This window comes from Acyrthosiphon pisum, chromosome A1 (assembly GCF_005508785.2).
Source record: "Acyrthosiphon pisum isolate AL4f chromosome A1, pea_aphid_22Mar2018_4r6ur, whole genome shotgun sequence".
NCBI lineage: Eukaryota > Metazoa > Arthropoda > Insecta > Hemiptera > Aphididae > Acyrthosiphon > Acyrthosiphon pisum.
In genome coordinates this window covers 40,181,196-40,199,275 of record NC_042494.1, presented here as the reverse complement: position 1 = coordinate 40,199,275, position 18,080 = coordinate 40,181,196, and positions in this window count along the sequence as shown.

Genomic DNA, 18,080 nt, shown 5'->3' with positions numbered 1-18,080 from the left:
TTCCCCAGTAATTTTCAAAAGCACCGTGAAAAACAAAAGAAAAATTAAGGAAAAACGGGAATTTTTACGCAAAATCGATTTTTCACAAAATTGAATTTGGTTTTTGGTGTAACTTTTTTTATAAGCATTTGAAGTTGAAATGTTGACAAGATTTATCAAATTTAAAATTGAATAATTATTTTGTTGTTAAAAATGTATAAAATGTTCAACTTTTATATCTAAGGATTTAAAATTTAAAACAAGATTCCACGTAAATATTTAATTCTGTTACCAAAAATTCTAAGAAATACATAATCACAGTTTATTTTTATAGTCTTTTTAAGTTCGAATTTGGATGAAATTACATATTAAAAACCCTGGAATAACTATTTAAGTTATTTTGTTGTGATTGTATAATATTATTTGTGGGTACTTGAAAATTCTAAAGTATATACTATTATATATCTATGATAGTACCACGGTTTATTTTTGATGTATAACGCGTTACCTAATGGATATTGTGATATGATTAATTTGGAATTTATTATTGATACCTATTATAGATAAATTTTTTTTTAATACTATAGATATGTATACCTATAATAGGTATGTCTAATATCCAGACTGACAAACTGTCTCTGCTCAGAATCGTTTTTCTTATACAGTGATATTATATCATTGAATCAAATTTAATACTATCCATTATACAGTGACCCACTTGTAACCTACTGTACAGCAGAGCGACATCCACTTACCCACCTTTTTTATTCTATAAATGTCAATAAAATGTTGTTCGTTGGGTCAAAAAGCTTGAAAATTGAATACAAGGTTCCTTATAAGTTGTTATAATAGCAATTGATAATTATTAAAAATCCATATCCACAATTTTTTTTTATAAGTACTTATTTAAGTTTTAAATTTCAAATGTTGACAAAATTGATCAAATAATGCTAATAGTAAAATAAATTACTTCAATCACAATAATATCATCAAATATACTTAGCAATAGACAATAGTATAGGCCTTCGCTCAAAATCATTTTTCGCATATACCTACGTGGATTTTTTTATCATTGAATTCAAATTTAACACCATTCGCATTACAGTGATCCACTTGTAACCTACTGTATAGCATAGCGACATCCATTTAACCGCTTTTTTAATCAAAAATGTAAAACAAAACAATCTGCAGTACAATACACATAGGTAATATTATGATGATATATAATTAATGTAAAAGGCAGAGTGGCCTGAATAAGAAATTATCCATTAGTTTTACATAATTTAATTGTTTATTTATAAGTTTAATAAACCTCGATTCCAGTTGCGTTTAAGCCGGCGAGGAGGTTATCAGGAATCGAATGCGAGTCTTTAGTTTAGATTCTGAGAAGAGCGAAGAATGTATTGATTGTACAATATGGGTTTTTTTTTATTTTGTGATCCTATGCATGACAAGTAGTAGAAAAAATGCTTTGATTTTCAAATTGGAAGGGGGTTACATCTAGTTGGTACTTTTAGGAGATCAAAATACAAAATTTCCAGTACCTATACTTTTCAAAAGCGTTCGGAAAAATAAAAACATAAGAAGGAAAAACGGGAATTTTTAAGGAAAACTTGTTTTCGACAAAATCAATATTGGTGTAATTCAAAAATTAATACCTAACCTCAAAGTTACTTGAATTTTTCACTGGATATTTACAATAGTATTTTATAGACCTTATATTGTGTACAAAAGAATTTGGCACAACATTTAGACTATCTATACTCAACAGCTGAGATGCACTATTTAAAGCGCGAATAAATAAGCACACGGTAAAGAATTATATTTATGTATTTTTTTAATTGTTCTATATTTTCAAGAATTATTAATTTTATCTTGATGATTTCTAATCGCTACAATACATGCTTATAATATGAAATTTAAAATGTATCAAATATTATTTATCTTAAGAGAATATTGCCCACTCTAAAAAATAAAAATTGATTCCTGATTACACCACTAGCCATAATATTAATATATATATATATATATATATATATATATATGTAGGTTTAGATACTCCCTCTTTTTAAAAATCTTTCTGGATAATATAATATGTATAATATAGTTGTTGCGTGCGAGTTATTTCAAAACAATTTATTTTATTTTACAACTTTTACTGATAAAATTAATTTTTAAATTCAACTCCTGATGCATATTATACTTTCATGATGAGGACACTTATAATTTATAAGTTATAAAACTATTTAAAATTAAAGTATTTAAATCGTCAAGACAAGTCAATAATGTTATACTTATTAAATATACATAATATAATATGAGTTATTACATCATACAATTAGTAATTACAACTATACATAGGCCATATGCCTACACGCGCGTGTACTATTTTGAAATGATAATATTATAAAAACATTATAATAACATTATAATAGTATTATATTCACGAATAATATTATTATAATATTATAATAATATTTTTAGTCGAACATTTGCTGTCTGTCATGTGCTTTACCTACCGACCTATCCTGCACGTACCTATAATAATATTATAGTATAGAACTTAACTATAATGTGTTTATTTGTTACCTACTTTAATAAATTACCAAGTCCACAGATTATTATCATTTAACTAAGTGGTCGACAACGCTGCAAACATCACTCGAAATTGTCCAGTCACACAAAATTCCCGTGTGCAAAAATCCACCTGTTGTGACAATCTATTCACACGTTGTTTCTAATCAAAACTCCCCATAATGTATAACCTCTCAATTGTACACTAATAATACGAATAAAACGAATACCTACATTTATTCTTTGTTCGACAAACAATTGCACAAGGTTTTGTTGCAACGCGAAATTCCGATCCACGTTGGAAATACCAATTCAAATTTGAATGACCCTGTATATACTATATACCCGTGCAATATCGCAAGATATAATAAGCAAACACGCACAAACACAATACACAAACATATATATATATATATATATATATATATATACATATATATAGTATCATCACTAATCGTCAACCAGTCCTGTAAAGAATACTTTTAAAAAGTACTTGAGTAAATACTCAAATACATTTATTTTTAAGTATTTAAGATACTACTCAAATACTTTAATTGTAAAGTATTTCAAATACTACTCAAATACTTTGAAAAAGTATTTGGAATACTTTACAAATACTTTTGCTTTTTAAAGTGGGTTTCTAATTATCGTAATATAAACACATAGGTAGTAGGTAATCTAATAGTTATCTAATAGTTTTAAAGGGAATATTGTTATTCAAAATTCAATAACTCTTTTTAGAAATCTGGTTTTCACAAACCTTTGGGCTTCGGCTAACACAGAAATACAAAATATTAAATAAAACTATTATTCTATTATTGTAGTTGACAAAAATATTTTTCCAACCAATTATTTCGAATAAAAATAAAATGTTCGCAATAAAAAACTAAAGTATTCAATACCAAAAAGTATTTAATACAAAAAAAAGTATTTAAAATACCATTCAAAATACTTCATGCTAAAAGTATTTAAAAAGTTATTCAATACTTAAAAAAGTATTTGAATACTTTTACTCAAATACTTTTACTTAAATACTTTACAGGACTGTCGTCAACACATATCATCGAGAGGTAATTATTTACGGCTTAAGTAGACTATATTATACATAGTTAACACTGTCGTCACTGTGTAGGTATATACAGGTGTAGACCAGACAATATTTTAGTGAATATCCATTGCACGTCCGCACCCTCCTCCCTTAAAAAGCTTGACAAATTTTATACAAGCTAGGTCTTAATAAGTTCTTCTTGCAGCAAACCTCTGCAATAGCCTCCACAGCCATACCCAGTCACCACTCTGATGTAAATATCAACTGTACACCATAGTAACTGGTCATTGAGAAATGTCATACCTAGCTGTAATGGATGGGCTTATTTTGAACTCAAAGATATATAATTTAAACATTGTACAAGAAAAATGATTCTGACAAGAGATTAAGTCTGGTGCACCTCTACTTCAAAAGATATTTTATACCAAATATAGTATTATTATTTATTATAGTATTGGTTATTTTTACTATTGACCAAAAACCTCTCTCAGAGCACTTTTACTACCTACTCCAAAAGGCAATGACAGAAACAACAGTTACGATTAAAACATACATCATTGTACATCAACCAATACACCCATCGGACCGCTCAGTCGTTCAGAACTTTAAAGTAGCAATAAATATTTACTTTTTTTGGTTATGTAGTAGGTTTATGTATAGGTAATCCTGTTCTTATAATCTTATCCCGGTTTGAACATTATAATAATGGCCTCATTGGCACTCACATAACTTTATAATTATTAATTCCTGTGAAGAAATAATACCTAACAGTATTGTCACCAAAATGTCACCACTAATTAGTAAGTAGTTAAATATTAAAAAAAAAAAAAATAGGAAAAAAGGGAATTTTTACGCAAAACTAGTTTTTAATATTGTCGATATTGTTTTGTTGTTGAAATTAAAAATTAACAACTGTAAAGACTTGAAATTATTACCTAACACTTATATTAGCATTGATTACAGCGACATGATATAATTTTCAAAATATTTTGGCTCTTTTTATGCTATTTATAGACATTTAAAATTATTTACCTAGGTACCTTTTTTCGATTTATGTATGATGACATTTTTGTTTTTGAGAAAAAAAGGTTGAACATTTTATACAAGGTCTTCATAAGTTTTTCTTACAGTAATTATTAAAAAAGATAAAAAATACATATACCTAGACATGTATACCTAGTTAGAGTTTTTTGTTTATAACTTATATAAGCGTTATTTTAACTTAACATTTTTACGAAATTCATCAAAACCAAAGGTTTGAAAATCTATAAAACACTCCTAAAAAGTTTTATTACTGAAGATAAGAAAAAAAGTTAAGCGTCAAACATCTTAATTTTTTTTTATCAATGATTTAATTTAATATTTTGTTAATATTGAATATTCATACTTATAATAAGCTAGGTAGGTTACTTATTCTATTCAACGGTTTTTGTTATTTTGATATAATATCCCTAGAAATATAGGCTGAGAAACCATCTCAGAACTGTTTTACATCGTATACAATTATTTATGATTGAATTCAAATCCGTTACGGTTATCTACTCTGCAATGGCAAAGTAGGTAATCTCAACGCCTATAACTAAGAATAGAGCTGAGTAACTTCGCTGGTTTTTTCCTTTGATATGTGTTAAAATGTATTTTTTTTACATTATATATAAATATACATTTTTATAAAGAGTATAATGAATTACCATTTATTATAATTTTAAGCTGACTTAATCTAGACAAAAGTGTTTTTTGTAGACCTAGTGCCCACTGTATTATATTATATTATAATATGTCACATAACGATGATGGCATAGTTGAGGTCATATACCTATTAGAACAAGTTATAAGTCCAGTTTTTATTTTTAAGTTCATCAAGTTAAATATTAAATGCTCTTCGTTCTTGAATAGTTGAATACATTCATCCATACTTAAACCCCCAACATTTTAATAATCAATCGTAAAACAAATAAATAACATCAAAACTTAATATTTGGTATTCCTGAGTAACTTCATATTTATGACTTAAGCCATACGATGGTACAGTGTACACGTCCCGAGAATACTCGCATAGTATATTAACTGTTTTATTATTACATAAAATAATTACTTTTTTATTTATTATTAAACTAGTTGATCCCGTGCACTTCGTTTCCCGTTAAATGTACCAACTCCATATGACTCAAACTTTGATCAATTCGTTTTTAATATTCGGTGTATGGTCTTCAAAATCTATCTTAACTTTTCTGTTGCCTGGTAATGACGTAGTAAATAATAAAATAATAACTGTTTTACGTGAGTTTTTTTTATGTAAGTCGATCATCTCCGGTTTTCCTCTTTTTGAGCATATATATCGTGATATTATATGTTTAATAATAAATTGTCGATTGGAATTTTTTCCAATATTTTGTTTTCTTTTAGGCATATTCAACTATTTTTTTTAATGATTACAAATTCAAGAAAGATTGGTGATTTATTTTTTAAAATGAATTGTTACTATTATTTTGTTGCTATGGCAATTATAAATTATAATTTGACCTTTAATTGGCCACTCTTTATTTTTCTTTTATAAACCAATGAATTTACACTTCTGACTCCCTGGTGATCGTTAAAAAATACCTAGGCCATTTTTGACTTCAGACTGATACTTATGAGCTCAAACTGAATATCTATGTTGAATTTCAAGAAAATCTGAGTAGTAGTTTTCAAGAAACTGCGTTATTTGAGAAATGGCCACTTTTTTTATTATATAGATTACGGCCAAGTTGAAAAAAAGTAAAAACGAAAAGTGGTTGAGCAATTCTACAGCTGCGCTTCATAGTGTTACTAACAGATTTCTTTGACCTTGAGTGAAGATCCTACCTCGCATTCATCTCATAATCTCATTGAACTCATTGCTCATAATCATATACTATTACGTTTAATAAATATTAAATATATATTAATACGATCGACTGTAGTGTTTAGTCAGTTTCGGCTAAAATAACAAAAGATATAGACATTTTTTCAAGTCAGTAAGTGAGTATATTACTCTTTTCTTCATTATTTTTAAACGATTCATTTAAGAATGTCGTGATAATAATCTATTGAGAGTTTATAACATTATAGGGATTAATGTAAAATGTAAAATCAAAATTAAATTAGCTGAGGTTGATGCGTCACCTATTATTTATTAATTATTATATACCTACCTACCTACTTATCTCGTTGTCCGCCTGTAGTTGTTGAAGTAATAATAAAATAAAATAATTAGTAATTTTACTCATTTTTTTTTTTGTTTATTTTATTGATAAATGTAATACAAGCAACGGGAAATACCAATTATATCTCGGGCGTGAGTTTCATCTATTGCGCATAGTTAATAATTGGTATTGCGTTTTTAAAATATATTGACATTGTGTGCATGTAACAACGTGATATGAATATAATATATAATATTTTGTTATCGTTGTTTACTTGTCAGTACAATATATAAATTATAATACGTAAATAAAGTATAAATTAGTATTCGATTTATCCTGGAAAAATGGATACTTATGTAACACATAAATTATGATATTATTACAGTATACATTTTTTTTTAAATACCCCAATATTGGTAAATTTGTATTTATTTATAGTAATAAATAATCTTGTTAAAATAGTAAAATGTATTCAGGTTTCAGATGAACTGTATAATAGGTTAACTACTTTTTTGTTTTCAAAGCTAGCATGAACATACACTATAATTTTCATTACCAGACAATTAATTCGAATGTTTACATTTTTTTTCTAACCTACTCAATAATCATCTTATTGTATACCTATAGTTTAATATCGGTTAAAATCATTAAACATTTATTATCTAAATGGAAAATCAATTTAATTGCGATTAATGATGCAATTTAATGAACATTTTTCATTTTCATGTATCATAATACCGATAGGTCATACGTCGAGTCATAGGTAGGCGGTAAATACGGTATAAAAGCGGTCACTGATAAGGTCTATAAATCGAAATAGTTATAAAGTTTCGGCGCATTTTTTAAGTACGTAGTCAGCAGCAGCTAGCTGGTAGTTGTATGTATTAATACATTTTTTTAAATTCCTAGCTTTAGTACAGATTCACCCAAGTTCATATTATTACTTATTATCATTAGGTACCTACTTATTATAACTGATTAGCTCCACCACATTATTACTTATTGCTAACTGATTAGCGCTACTATATTAATACTGATTACTAATGAAATATTATACCTACGATTATTGTCTATTGTTAACTTTACTCATTTTTGTATCGTTGATGACCCGAAAAGATATCGTTGGTATTTTCAAAGGAAATCAGTTCTCTTCAATGCATAATAAAATCATAACTAAAAATCAATATGAACTATAAATATATTTTTAAAAATCATTCACGTTGTATAAATTAATCATATTTTAAATGTCAAGAGATATCTAGAAAAAAGATCCATTAAATGTATAACGGAGTCGAACATGTAAGACGTCGGATACCCAATCAAAGATTGCGCTCCGGGAGGTGCTTACACAACACGTGTAATTAAATTTCAAACAAGTTATATACCAGACACTTTATTGAAAACAATCGGTTAAAACACGGATTTCTATTGAGAGTTAAGTTTAAGGACAAAATAAACAGAGGTGTCGAATTTCACAATATATATATATATACATATATTTGAAAACGACTATATAATAATAATGCTACAACTATAATATATTATTTATTATTATATACACGGGGATAATGTATATTATATTATAGTAGTAATGATAAAGTTTGGCCCTCACACGTGTCCGCGTTTGTCTGTACACAATAATATTATTATCACATACCGTGTCATATAATTATATTGCTGTAGTCGAAAACCGAATAATTTTTGTATTGTTCGCGACCGTCATTTTCACATTATGCCCGATTGTTTGTTTTTTCATTACCTACCAATTATTTTGAACTCATTTAAAAATGATTCAATCGCCAATGTCACTTTACTCGCTCAACACCATTCCGTATTATTCTGACAGTCGTAATTTTTGCACGCGAATTTCGAGCAGTCATAAACGACGTCAAAACGTGGTGACGACGATGATGATGATGATTTTCGGACAACGTGTTAATCATTAATTAATTTATTATATTGCACACTGTACAGTGGTATTATGCACTGTTTTAACGCACAGGTACTCGATAATATTACGATGTCGTTTTGATATTATCATTAATTATTTTATTATAATATCGAAATACACTGCGCACGATCGCTGTAATATATATTATAAATTATCGAGTATGCGTATCATAATATTATAATATATAAGAGGAATAACGTAATATTATAATATTAATATATTATATTATATTATCGTTATTATTACTATATGGTAATGTGGTTACGGTGCGGGGGACGCGGTAGAGCGGTTGGTCCAGGGAAAGTTCTGGTTCGCGCAATAAAACGCGTTTGTAAATAATATAATATGTATAGGTAGGTACCGTGTTTACGATAAGCGCAACGTATATACACGTTTCTGGTGAAAGAAAGTACACTGCGGAGCAACACACACACAATCGATATATATATAAAATACATATTATTATACGTGTATATAGCGAATAAGGAACAAGTCAAATTTTACTTTTTTTTCACCATACTCGTGTGTACCTAATATGTATTATACAAACGTAAAATGGAATAAATACCAAAACGCGTTCGTTTTCCCTTGTCCTTCTCAGTATACCGTATGACGTATAATTATTATACATCACTGATCAGTGATCACTATATAATGATAATAATAATACTCGCGGCCATCCCATAAACTTGTACCCACATCAGGTCGATTCTGATAATAATATATATTACTAATTTATCATCATTGTGTGTATCTATATAATATAATTCCAACGCAGTGCATATCATGCAGTCCAATGCACACTATGCAGTCTAATGCACATATGCAGTCTAATGCACTATACTGTGCACATGTATAATATTATAGTATATAAGTTATAACTAGCCAACTCAGAAGTTGTACTTAGTACTGAAAATATGTACTCATCAAGCATTTTAATATTACGTAAAATCCTAAAATATGGTATGTATAATAATTAATAACTAATGGGCATCATCTACTGACTACTAACAAAAAGTTACAAACCGTATTTTATTTTCCCAATGATTCAAATGAGCTGTTGGCATATTTCATAAAAATGTATTAATTTGTTTGAGCATAAATAATTTATAATTTATGTAACCATAATTTGATGTTTAGGTGTATACTCAAATGATTATAAGTACTTAGTTATATTGTTTAATTTTTTCTAAAATAAAGTTATATAAGAAAAGTGCTACAGCTGCAGTACACCTAACTGTAAGTCGTAACATAGTAAATATTAATATTCTACAATCAGTCGAGCCCAGATCGTGATAACGTGTCTTAATATGGCCAGCGACGAACGATGATATTATATATTATACCATTTACATCTATATTACTTGTACCGGACATATTGAGACCGTTGTCGTTGCAGCGATCGATTTCTTTGATTTTCTTTTTTTAATAATAAAATTTCTCATAAATGTAACCCAAGGTCTCTTGCACAAAGGAACAATATATAAAAAAAAATTCTTACGGTGGATGGAACAGCGTACACACATAACGTGTATATTATGATATATTATAGTATAGTATAGTACCTATTATAACTAATAATATAATAATATCTGTATTAAAAACGCGTATATATATGGATAGGCCACGAGTGTATTGGTGGGCGCCGTATTGTTATCGTTTATAATGGACCGCGTGATTGAGAAATATTATCATTACTATACAGCGGCTCCGTGCTGGGAAACCACGTAACTATATTGGTCGCGTGCATAAGAATTTTTTTTTCTAATCGTATACTGATACTTATTATAGGAAGGTTACCGAAACCTGTGGTCGACGACTGCTGCAGTGTGCTTAATATGCCGTATTGTGCGAGGTTTTTTTTTCACCGGTGGTAAGAAAAAAAAAATGTTTACACGGAAACTTAAAACATTAGAATCGATTACATGACGTCTTACTCACGTGTATCGCCATAACGCGTTTGTGCAAAAAAAAAATCCCTACTCACCATCATCATAGGTACTCGACGCGAATTGTAGTATACAGTTCGCCACTCCGAGCGTTATCGTATATTATATTATACGAATCGTTTCAAAACGAAAAATTTTGAAAGTGTTTATATGTGCGCATCACTTGCTAAAGTTGAATATTGATCGGCGCATTTCGCACATAATATAATGTATGCAGTGTGTTCGCATTTTGTTCGGTGACGATTATAGCGAGTCGTTTAGACCACGTACTGTGGCAGAATGGTGGGGGGGGGCAGATGGGTCGTAACGGTTGTATTAATTATCCCTAGTTAATCACGCATCCACCATCAAAACGCCGTTTGATGACCGTTTGTTATCTATTTTCTTTGTACAGTTGTTTTTATCAGTTTTATCGAGACTAGAGGTTATTAGTGTTATTATAGTTGTTACATTGTTAACTTTTAAAATAACCGAGATGTTCAAAAATATTTTGTAATTAAATCTTTTATTGTTACTTTAATTAATTTTTTATATTAGATTATACGAATAGTGAGTAGATATTATTATATAACACCCAGCCCTGGATACGAATGATGAATTTAATTATAGATTTTGGTATTATATTATTTACCAATTCACGAAGGTACTAAAAAAAAAAATGATTTTCAAGTACAATATGTTATAACTTATATGACGTATCCGGGTATGGAATTTGTCACTATACACATACTTAATACTATAATAGACATACAAAATATAAATGGGTAGTTATTTCAACTCGTAATAATATTATAGTGTCCAATACACTCGCATACGTATAAATTTTCGCTCAGAATTCCTTAATGGCTGAACTCACAATTTATTGTACAGCGGTGTTAAAATAATTCGAAATTATTAATTTAAAATAAAAATAAAATTTGCGTTATTTTGAGATTAAATGTGTCAAAATCAACTTTGCGCATCAATTCATAACAATATAGGTATATATGTAGTATATGAGAGTATTTATTTGGACGTTGACTATTTACAATATACCTGTTCATTATAGCGGAGGTGTGTACAGACTATATTTCACATTTAGCGCTAAATGTGGGTCGCATATAGTACACTCTAATCTTAGGACCAGTCAGACGAATACGCTCGATGACCGGTAAATATACATAAAACATACATTAAAATATATACACAATATATACATAACCCATCAACATGCATGAAATTATTCATCTATAATAAACTCTGTCCGCAAGACCATGCACAATATATACGTCAATATACATATTATCTTCTTCTATTCAGTATCGTCATATAGAACCTATCGGAGTATCAGCTATCACTAAGCCTGGAATAAACGAGTTAAATAGTTAAAATTGACTTAGTTTTAACTTTTTAAAATTTAATTTTTAACTTAATTGATTTTTATTGATATAAACGTAAAAATAACGAGTTAATTTTATTCAAATCCAAGTTACGATGATTTATAAATAATTAAATAATAAATATAATACAATATTGACGATACATGTTGCATAAACATTTACTTTTTATTATTTCAAATCATATTGCTGGCTATTTATAAATTAAAAAATAATTTAATAAATAACTTAACTTAATAAGTTAATTATTGTAAGTTTCCATAAAAATTATTTTAACTTAACTGATTTAAAAAGAAAATTAGGATAACTATTAATAATTAACTTTAGAAATATTTTCTATAAACTTAACCAAAGTCCATTAAAAATTATCAATAACCCAGGCTTGGCTACCACCTGCAAATATTTCTATATAGTCGAATGTACGTCATAATACTATGTACGAATCCGGCATCTATATATTATATCTTATATACATAATACAATACGCACACATACAAACATAATATTACGATACTCGTATTTGTGAACTGTGTCGGTAAATACGTGCATTGTGACACGACCGCCGCCCGTCTCATTTGAATAATATAATATTATTATATATCTGCAACAAAGACCGACGAGAAGTGTAAAATAAATAAAACACGACACGCACAATTTCGCAGCACCACCGCCAGTGTGTATATATAATATTATGTGTTCGCCTTTTCTTGTATAAATTACACTATAATAATATTATTATATATATCGTATTAGGTGCGTAGCGCATTTCAATTTTAAACGCCAACAGTTTAAACGAAAGAAAAAAATATATAGACACACGCACGGAATTTGCAATATAACACACACGCGTTTAATTGCGCCGATAATGATTCATTTCGCGAGTTCAAAGTTTAGAATTCGCGCATTACAATAATTATATATTTTCATGTAATATTATAATATACACACGATATAGGTGCTCATTGATTGTTATATAACAATATTATTACGAGAGTTCAATACGTAAATCGAATATTCCAAAGTTGATAGTGATCAAGTTCATCTACCTATTTATTACTTTTTAAATTTGTTTCATGTTTGTTTTAAATTCTAATCACTATACCTGTAAAATACCTATCTATACTGTATTTACATAGGCGCAAATCGCAGGGGGGCTAGGGGTAGGCTTAGCCCCCCAAATAAATATACAGTTTTTTAGTTGGCGGGATCAAAGCTCCCCAACTCACATTGATGTTAAAAACGTGAACTCTAATGTATTTTAAATCTCCAAAAATAGTAATTTGAATAAATGCACTATTAATGGCCACAAGGGCGAAAGAGGGATTAGCTTGCTTGTTAAATCACCGTATAATATAAGTGTAAAAACTAAAAACTGAATTTTTTTTACCCTCGACAACAGTGATATCAGGATATTCACTATAATATATTATACACGTATAATACAAAATTATAATGTTTCAGTAAAAGTAATAAATATACAATAAAATACAATTTGTTCAACTATAAAGAAGCGTACGTTTGTATCAGTGTCTCATATTATATTACATAGAAGCGTACTATCGATAATGTCTCAATGTGTCGAGGATCTCATCAGTAAATGACTGTGCGTGGAAAATATTTTAATGAGAAGTCAGTCAGCATCGAATAAATTTCAAATGACGACGAACCGAAAATTAAAAAATGAAATTTGTGGGCAACGATTTTTTTCCACGCTCATATCGGGTTTACTGATGTACAGGTACTAGGTAAATAATATTATTGTTATTGTTTTATTGCCATGGTACCAATAGCCGGATAGAGTTTATTAAAGACATTTAGACGCGTGCTGCAAGTCGCCAGGATAGTATATTTACTGCAGTACTGTGACCGCACCGAATTGCGTATAGGTGTTATATACTTTCTAATATATATATTTATCCGTATGTACATGCAGTATGTACTATACAGCGTATATTATATACATATATTAAATGTATTATATATTACATAAAAGTGCGGTCGTGTGGGATACTGCAGTGAGTCATGTACATAATAAAATTGTAGATAGACACGTGTAATTACGAACGATTTCGGCACAATGCACAAGACTAATGTTAACACGCGCCGTTACGCCCGTGCACAATTTTCACGGATAATAATTCGCGGGAAAAAAACGAATTTGGCTTAAGGACACGCACATATTATTTGGGACAATCGTATTCTCATTATTTCATATACCTAAGCAAAATTGTTGTGATTTTAGGTATACCTATTGTGCATTGATTGTGCGCTCGTTGTACAATATTTTATTGACATATGTATGTCGTTCGCCTATATATAGGTTACAATATTCCATTTTCGGTCTTCTCGGTCATATTACAAATGCCTTCGCTATATAGAGTTTATACCAACTATTATATACATATTATATGATAGTAATACGCACAATACGTATAGCAACCACGGTGTGCAGGCGGGTATATAAGATACCTAGTATTATTATTCCTCATCTATGTATATAGGTAGTAGGTACCTGGTATTTATTGGTATATCGTCATCGGGCCATTGTGTCATTAGGCCGACCACTGTGGCGACGGAATGACACTTCAACATCTTGCATTCGCACGTATTATTATTGAAAGAAATACATATAAATATGGCACTGGTGCAGCATGCATTCGCGGTTTGTCGTAGATCAGGGACGAGGAATATATTATTATTATTGTTGTTTCATTCGATTCCATGTCACTATAATAATAACCACAAACCATTACGGTAATACTATAAAATTATTATACTAACTATGTGCAAGCTGTAAACAATTGTTTTTGCATCGTCTATGAATCACAGAACACAGTTGTATACTTATATGTGTTATGTAACAATAATAATAGTTGTCACTACATTAATAATATTATCTATGTAGTTTTGTTTTTCTTTTTAACCGTCTCAATACTAGGAATACTAAACAGTAAATGAGTATTTTTTTTCACGAAATCATTCGCCAAAGTTTTTCCGAGAACAAAATATGTACTGATGAAAAACAGTTTTGTTTGTTAGTTAAAAATTCAGTTGTTTTTTAGCAATGTCAATATATCGAAAATGCGTAGGCAGAGTTTTTTTAATAAGCGTCTGAAGAACAAAATATGATGTTCACAAAGTTACGAAATTTTTAAATTTTTTGATGTTTGAAAATTCATTAAATTTTCAATTGTGATACCCAGCTAGAACATCAAAATTAAATTATAATACGATAGGCTGTAGTGTTGGTATATAAGTTTTGATAACTCGTGTACCTATTATATAACGTGTTATAAATACGAGTAGTTAGGGTGTTTTATGTTTTGAAGAACTTATAGCTCATCTATTCCACAATAATCTGCATTTTTTTCTAATTTTGAGCGTGGTGATAGGAAACATAAGTGTGCGAAAACCTTGTGCTTTGTCATGAAAATTATCGACAAACACTGCGATGTTTGTATATAAACAAATTATTAAAGCCGAGACGTCCTTGGGCCACGTCCATGCGGTCACCCGTGTCGCCACCGCCTTAAGTCGTCATCGTCGTGTTATATAGACGTCTCTTGTAATTATATATAAATATATAATATATATACACCAAGTATTACAACAGTCAACGTTCCGGCCTTTAACCACGGCCCTCCGGTCTATAACTCCCGTGAATCCGCGAGGACGCCATTTCGACAGGGGTTGCGAACGCTCTCTTTGGTAAGCGGGGAAAATTTTTTCCATTATGGCATTATCCTGGGTGCAGGTTTTTACGATAAAAGTACGAGAGTAGCTGTCCCAATATCGGTGGTAAGCTCTATATAGTTACAATAGATATACCGTAAAATGGGGTTACTATATTTGATGATTGTTTATTGTTGTATTACAATTTTACTTTTTATTGTATAGCTTACTAGTTACTATTATGTAGTATTTACGATGAAACTCTCAAAATGTAATAATCTTAGTTGCACCTAATTATGCTCAATGTTTAACGTTTTAATTTTTAAATTTCTGATGTTATTAATCTGAGATATTAATCTTTTTAAAATGCTATATTATATCAGAGTTACACAACGCTGTGGGTAACTTTGATACCTACATTTCTTAATGCGGTATCAAATTAACCCCATTTTGTGGGAAAAAAATGTAATTTTCATGGTGTTCTGGTGAATAAAAATATAAGTGTATCAAAGTATATTTACCCCATTCTATGGTAATAAAACCATGTGGTCTTACTACACTTTCCTTTGGTAGGAACAATAGAGCTTCGGCTGGGATTTGACTTACAGCTTCCGCAAATATCTGACTAGGTTTGTCACAAGTTTTTCGTGATCGTGATTTGATGTCACTTTTAAAGTTTTCAATTATTTGAATTTGATTATTCACTGCGTGGTTGTGCTCAATTTGAAGTACAGGATTCGTTAAGACCCACGATGAAGATAGTATTTCGAGCAATTATACTTTGTTTTCTTGCTACATTTCCATCGTTTTATTTTTGATGATGTATGTTGAAGGGTATATGCACAACCCCCCACAAATATTTTGGTGCCTTTTTCGTTGATTTGTATGATTTCTGACATTTTTTCAGCAATTACAAAATATCGAACTATGCTGACAAAAATGACAACTGTTGTTCAGTTACCCATGTACGATATTTACTCGGTGGACATCTCCACCACCTATAGATAATAAATATTTCTATCTATATTAACTAGGTATATCGGATGTATATCGGATAAAGGTACGAGTAAAATCGTATAAACCAGATAATTAAGATAATAGAAATAGTATTTGATTATTACATACAACTAAAAGTCAAGCAGTGTTCAAAATCCAAAAAAGTAGTTATTGGTACATACGAGATTATTTATTTATTTTGTCAGGTAAATAACTTAGTTACAATTTATATTTATACTAATTGGAAGTTTGATTGTGCATTACAATATGGTATTTTTCCTGTTAGGAACAGGTTTACTAATTTTTCACCGTTGACTTTTTATAAGTACCTCGGACTTTTTAACCACGGAATTTTTGGTAGTATACCGGTAAACGTATATATAAATGAAAAAAATATATTGTAGGTACCTTTCGTTCATGGCTTAGTTTTGATTTTGCAGTCGATTATGATATTATAGTTATAATATTCTGTATATACAGACGTACAGCGAGTAAGTATATTATACAGGGTTATTCAAAATGATTCATCCGATTTAAAGTGCTTATATTATTTTATTTTTTAGGTTTAGAACAATATGTTATACATTAAATAAAAGAAAAATATGTCAAGTTTAATTAACTGTATCTATAAATGTTCTATGTGAGCTCCTTTGGTTACACGAATAACATCTAGTCGGTAGTCAAATTCATACCATACTTTTCACAGCATATCTTTTGTAATCGACTCCATGGCTGTTGTTATTCAATTTTTCAATTTATCTAGATTTAATGGCAGTAGTGATATGTACACAGTGTCTTTAACATATCCCCAAAATAAACAACCACATGGTATTAAACATTTTATAGCCATTTTAAATCGGATGAATCATTTTGAATAACCCTGTATTTATAGACAGTGATATCATAGTGAGTATGAAAATTATAATAGTACATTATTATTAAACGATGTACAGAGGAAAAGAGGACCTTCAGCAGTCACCTCATTGCGGGTACCTTCACATACCAATAATGGTGTCGCAGCTCATCTAAATAAATACATAATACGAGCTATCTTGGTACTATATTAAGTTCACTATACATAATATTATAATATTATCGTGGTTGACGTCGTAATACGTTTTTCTCGTGTACTGCAGGTACCCACGTATTTGGACGGCTGAGTGACGTAACTATATATATGGGTAATAATTCCCTAGGTATGTAGTCAGCCGTTGATGGATGAATGGAGCACAGAGTGCCGCGGCCGACCGGTAAAAATGACATAATAATAGCCGTTTGGCTAGCTCTACCACCGCCCAATAAGTTATTTATCATTATTTTTCGAACGCTCATAGGTAGGTATACGTATTACGGCGGCGGAAGAACATC